Source organism: Propithecus coquereli, unplaced genomic scaffold, assembly GCF_000956105.1.
Source record: "Propithecus coquereli isolate 6110/MARCELLA unplaced genomic scaffold, Pcoq_1.0 Scaffold216, whole genome shotgun sequence".
Classification (NCBI taxonomy): Eukaryota; Metazoa; Chordata; class Mammalia; order Primates; family Indriidae; genus Propithecus; species Propithecus coquereli.
In genome coordinates, this window is record NW_012146745.1 from 2434904 (window position 1) to 2441746 (window position 6843).

Below are 6843 nucleotides of genomic sequence, written 5' to 3' on the forward strand. Positions count from 1 at the left end.
GGAGGCCAAGGCAAGAGGATCACTTGAGGCCAGGAGTTCGAGACCAGACTGAGCACCATAGTGAGACCCCCATCTCTACAAAAAAAAAAAAAAAAAATGAAAACTTAGCTGGGCATGGAGGCACATACCTGTAGTCCCAGCTACTTGGAAGGCTGAGGTGGGAGTTTGAAGCCCTGGAGTTTGAAGTTGCAATGAGCTGTGATGACATTACTGCACTCTAGCCCAGGGAGCAAAGTGAGACCCTGTCTCAAAAAATAAAAATGAAAATAAAATATAAATATGAGCAAGTAAAATTGAAAACACCTAATATCTTACCGTCCAGTGATAATGACTCCATATGGATGATGAGATCATGGATTGTTTTTTATTTTGTTCTCCATATTTTTCTGCATATTTCTAAGTTTCTACAGTGATTTCTACAACTCTTACAGTACAATTTTAAAAAGTGGGTAATTTGTAGTGCCTTATAGTGAATTAGTTACAAAGAAACTCTTCAGACTCCCAACTAGTTAAGACAGTGTTTAGCAGATGACTGCAGAGAGCCCTGTCCAGCACCTGGGGTGTTACCTAAGTAGGGAGCTGGTGGCAGCCAACACCTAATATGGTACCCCACACAGGACCAGCTACGTAATTTACAGGGCCCAGTGCAAAATGAAAATTCAGAACTCCTAGTTTCAGAAAGATTACAAATTTCACACAGTAAACCAAGCGCAGGGCCCACCTGAGTGTAGGGCCCTGTGTGATGGCACAGATCCCACACCCATGAGGCTGGCCCTGGTCCCACACGTTGTAGGTGCTCGATGAATATGTGTTGAAAAAAAAGAAAGTGTGGGTAGTTAGAAGGATCCCAAATCAGCCTTCCCAGTTGTGCCCAATGGCAAAACCACACTCAACAAGGTTTGGAATTATGGGAGGGCATGAGGTCATGGATAGAAGACAGCACTCCTCCAGAATTTTCCTGGATAGTCTATATTCAAACTACGCTGTCCTGTTTTCCTCCTAATTATATCTGTTAGATCGTAGTCCACGGTCTCTAGCTTTGATCAGGACAACGTGATCACTCTATCTATAAAAGAAATTAATGTCATCTCTTCTGTCTGTTCCAATAAGCTATTTGGCTCTATTCCTCCCTGTCTGCCTTCCCCCTCAACCCACTTTTCCTCTCATAACCCTCTCTCCGCTTGGCAACAGAACTCTCCTCCCCAAGCTTTCCTTCCTGCACCCCACACATGCCCATGCTCAGCACTCCCTCTGCTGTAACGCCAGCCAAGCAGACACCGAACATGAGAAGGTGTCTGCAGAGGATGTGAATACCCTCATCCTAATCCCCTCGCGGTCTTCCTGTGCAGGCCTGGCCGGGGCCCAGGAGAACGGGAGCTGCCAGCTCCTGGAGGCGGTTGCAGCCTAAAGGGAGACAAGGCAGCCAGGGGTCGTCACTTATCAAGGAAAAATGAGACCATCTGTTATAATTTATTAGACTAGAGAAAGTGGGCTGTTAAGTGGGAGCCTGACCCTTGGATGGGGAGGATGATGCTAAGGAAGGACGCTTGCCCTCAGTTACCGGGGCTGCATCCCAGCCGTCTGACGCTGAAGGAACGTGAGAAGTCTAACAGCTGCTTGCCCAAGTGGAGTCAGTCAGAGGGCACGCGAGAGCGATGGTGCTGACACCCTGACAGACCCAGTGCTTTGCTCCTTAACCACTGCCACATGTTCTATCCCATTTGATCGTCATAAGGACTCAGATACAAGTATTACGATCCCATTTTATAGTTTAGGAAATACCGAGAGATTAAACGACGCACCCAAGGTCAAAATTGTAACTAACGCTGTGCCCAGGATACAAACTCAGGTTTCCTGAGTTCGGTCTAGTGGCTCCTTCTACACTGCTTTGGTTGAGGTTGGGTATAAGTGTTTCTCAATTAAGGCCCATCTAACGGAGGTAGAGAGGCATACAGGAAGGATGAGGGTGGATGCAGCAGACTCGAGGAGGAATTTCTGGGCATTTTTACATTAACAAATAAGATATAAATAATTCGCCATTTGTCTTGCAACTTAGAGGCTACTCTGCTTTTAATTAATCACGTAAACGCTGGAAGCCTGACCAACAGTAGAATAAACGATTTCTATTTTGGTTTGGAATGAGAAGGTTATTTTTGCTTATATATTTTGATTTGAATATATAATTTCTGGTGTCCTAGGGACACTTTTTAAAACAGACAGTGAAGCCAGCCCTTGAAGAGCTGGCTCATTTCAGTCCAGCCGGTGTTACGGATTCTGTTGTCTGTGCTGCTGCTGGAGGGAGCCTCAGGCGTGTGTCTAAGCCCGGTCTGTCTCTCGCCTACCTGACTCCCTTAAGCAGGCTTTTCTTCAAGCTATCTTGCAAGCAAAGTCCCCATTATAGCCGTTAACAGACTGGAGTATGTTGGTCTGTTTGTGTGGCCCTTTTCCCCTTATACTGTGAGCCCTGGACGGCAAGGCCCAGACTCTAGTCATCTTTGTAACTCAAAAGCCTAGCAGACCATCTGAAACACAGCAGGATGTGGAAAAACCTATCTGGTAGATGAGCAAATGAATGTGCAAACAGGCTGATCTGAAAGTCACTTGACCTGAGGTCTCTTATTTGTGACAAACGTATACGTACACCTGTTCTGCTGAGACATAGGGCCGTAAGAAGATTAAATGTTTGTTTGTTTATTGTCTGCCCTTCTCATGCTCATGCCCCAAAGACACACTAAGTTGCTGAAAACCTGAAGACAGGATAACCAAACCGGTACCTTAGTAAGTCAGGGCTCAAATCATATACGTGGAAGAGACAGGGGGCGGGACAGAAGGGGACAGGAGAATACTCTATAAACACTGTTGCCTTCATTTGAAAAGTTAGGATTCTCCCCCAAAATGTAATCCATTCTGATCATCAGGAAGCGTATTGTGCTGCTGCCCGTAGGGAAGCAGTTCCTTCTGTCATCCCCTGCATGAGCAGGAGGCTCGCACTCCCCTTCTGTTTCTCCGACAGGGCCAATTTGTCTTTTTCAAACTTTCTGTGATGGGGGAAGCCATAGCGTCAGGTCAACAAAGCCAGCACCTAAGAAAAATGGCTGCCAAAGCTTGTCTAGAACTCACAAGGCCACTCACGGGGTCACTAGCCCAGGCTCTTGTTCCCAAGGTGGCGCGGACACAGCCCGAGCGGGAGTTGAGAGCCGCGGTGCAGGCCCTGCCACCGCCTTGGAGCTGGCGTGGGGAACGGGGGTGCCTCTGCGGCCCACCCCAGCCAAGCAACCGCCTCAGCACAGGCTCTTCCTGGGGATTAATGAGGCACAGAAAAGAATAACACCTCAAACCATTAACCCCAGCCAGCCATAAATCCTCAGGAATTGCATGGCAGAGTGGCTGTTCCTGCTATATTAAGGTGAAAATGCATTTTTAAAAAGCCTATGGATTTTCTTTAATGGACAACAATATCACTGGTACCCAATGGGCCTCTCCACAGACCGAATACCTCACCCAGGGGCCTGGCCTTTTGTTCAGTCTGCAACGTTCCTTTCCCCCTGCCTGCTGCCTGCCTCTTTTTGGTCCTCTTTGCTCCTAGAATAGATTGAAAAACACCACAAAAACTGAAAAAGAACCGGAACAAGAAGCAGATAATTTCGACCAGCTTGTAGGAGCCACAACCTGAGAGCAGGTGCCTGCTCTAAAGGTGAGCTCAGTGGGCAGCCAAGTGGGGAGGAGCTCAGGGCAAAGACAGCCAGGGTGCAGGAATCCTCAGCTGACTTCTTTGACATTGAAATCCTCAATGAAAATGCAAATGTTATCTAACAGGGGAAGCCCCTGAGCCATTTGTAGGCTATTAACAGCTTTGCTACAAATAAATTTGTCTAACATCGTCAATCACCTGGCACAGCCCTGGGCAATGGAACTCAACATAGGTATTAACGGGGGAGCAGGGAAAGTCAGGAATGATGGGTTAGGAGTGTGGAAAATGTGAGAGAGCATGGAGACGTCACCGGGCTTGGGAGGCACCGGGTCACTAGCCAATGGGTGTGAAGGGCAGTGAAGGGAAAGCAAATATTAGATCACCAATGACTGTATCAGGTTAATCATTTTCTCTAGAACAGCACAGCTAGGGGATGGCTAAAGACAAACAGAAGCCAGAAGAAAAGACAAGGCAGAGAGAGAAGAAAGGAAGTCAAGGGGGTTAGCAAGAGGAATGGAAGAATTGCTTTTGGCAGTCAGGGGATATTGAAGTTCTCAGAGGTTCCACCCAATTACTAGGCTACCCTTGGGCAAGATAAGTATCTACTCTATGAATCAATTTCTCGACTAAAATGATCTCTTTCCTTTCATGGAGGAAGTAACTTTCCTCAGAAAGTCACTCTGGGGGATGAAGAGTTAAAATACGAAAATCTCAAGGAGACTTTGGAGAAGAAGGTTCTATTCTAAGTGTGAGGGATTCCTATTATAAGAAATTCTGTAGATTGACAAAACTAAATGGCCTCCACATCATATAACCATAATCCTCTCCAGCTTACAAAAGTCCAAAAATAAAGACCAGATGTGTTCAAATTGCTGACGTCGGTGAGGCTGGTCCCACTGCTCACAGCTAACCCAAGCCTTCCCCGGACGCGGAGCTGAGGGTTTCCATCATTGTATTTTTGCCACAATTTTCCTGTTCACGTATATGGGCACCCTTTTGGCCTCCTTGGGTCTGGAACGGAGTTTTCCACTCCTTAAGGATGCGTCTGCAGAAGCTCAGCGGAAACCCGTTAGGTGTGTGTGCCTCTCCGGCGGCCTCCTGCGGCAGGGAAGGGCCAGTTTCTCATGGGCAGCTGCTGAGAGCACGGAGGCCCCCACCAGCGCCTTGCCCGTGGCTTTGTGCAGGCTAGCTGGGTGGTAACTCCCCCATTTCCTACCAGTCCACTCTCTCTCTCTCTCTTTCTTATAAGTTTCCAAGCGGTGTTATTAGTGCTAGAACGTTTCCTGGTTTTTATTCTCATCTGCGTTTGCCCTGTTAGACCATAAGCTTCTCAGCCAGGGGAGCTGTGTTTTACAATTCCCTGTTAGTCCCCCCTGAGCTCTCACAGGTCATACACTGGTGTCAGTACATCAAGAGATTTTAGTGACAAGTACATTGACTGGCTGATTTTAAAAAGAAACAAAAAAAAAGAAACAAAAAAAACAAAAAAACAAAAAAAAAGGGAATTTGACAACTGGTTGCAAACCAAGGACAAATAGGTGTGTGCTTATGGATGTGTGTGTGTGTGTGTGTGTGTGTGTGTGTGTGTGTGTATGTGTTCATCTTTCCTAAATATCGGCTGGGCACTTACTATGTTCCAGGATTATGGTAGGCATAGGGATATAGCAGAGAACAAGAAGAATAAATTCCTTTCAGCTCTTAGGTAAACTGGTAAAAAAAAAAAAAAAAAAAAAGAAAGAAAAAAAGAAAAGAAAAAGAATGCTCTATCCTCCCCAAACACCTCCTTGGGGTCTTCTTTGAATATAGTTTGCCAGATCCTTGCTTCATGCTGCTTTTGAGTTTGCAGAGTTTATTCCATGCCTGAAAAGGGATGGTGTGTTTGGATACGTGGCATGCAAGGGAAAGATGCATGTGCCCTCTAACAATATGTTTGCTCTGGGTTCAAAGTACAAAAAGCAGAAAGGAGTGTTAGATAGCATTTAGAAGCCAATAGTTTCCTTCCTGATGTGTGACTCTTTCATCCCAACCTGAAAGAAAACACGGGACAATTTACATATACTGATGAGGACAGCCAAAACTTCATATACCGCTGAATATTTTAGATAACTCCGAAATGAGGGTTATCACAAAAACAGAAGCACTGATTTCAGGCCAAAGATTTTAGACAATAAACATACTGATTTCTAACACAAATTGTTCATTTAAAAAAAAAAAATAGAAACTGCTTCCTACCTAATCTAAGTAGTAAAAACACCAACTTCATACTGCTTTACTTTTCAAAGCATAGAAAATGATTTCTACATAGGATCTAATTCACTCTTGTGGCAGAGGGGTAATTGGTAGAATGCAACATCTTCTGCACGCTAGGCTGAGGACAATTCAGGTCACATGCTACTCGCAGGTAGATTGAGGCCAGAGCTCACGCAAAACATTCCTGACCTTACACTTACTTACCTAAAGCATTTTAATCTCAGTTGCAATTTTATTTCTAACCTGAAGTACTTAGAGAGTTGGGTTGATTATACTCCTCAGTTCATGGCACACTGTCATTCTCAGTCCTTGCAGGGCTTTTCTCTTATTTTATTTATTGTTCTTTTTTTAGACCTGATCCCACTCCCATTTCCCTCACTCCCTCTCCCTTTATGCCCCCTTCCCCACCCAAAGGCACCCGCTTTAATGTATCTGATATATAAATATGATATGTATGTCTATGGGTATGTAGGGGTTTTTCGTTGAAAAATATATGGTGGTGAAGGATGTGTTTGTATTTTAAATTTACTTAAATGGTATTATGCCAGAGATATCACCATGTTTCATACCATCCTTCATTCTATGCTTTCATGCCTCCAGCTTTCTCCCTCCACGATCAGTGCTCCAGTGAAGATCCTTGCGTATGCTCTCTTTTGGGAATGCACCTGGGCTTCCTGGGTCACAGAGCATACCCACAAGCATCGCTTTAGCTGGGGACTGCCAGATTATTGCCCAGAATGGCTGCGCCAGTGTGTATTTCGCCAGCAGCAGCGTATAAGAGTTCTAGCATACCCAGGTCCTCACCAATACTTCTAAATTTTTCCATCCTAGTGACTATAAAATAGCATTTCATTGTTATTTCAATTTGCCTATGTCTGATTTCTGAGTTTGAGTATATTTTT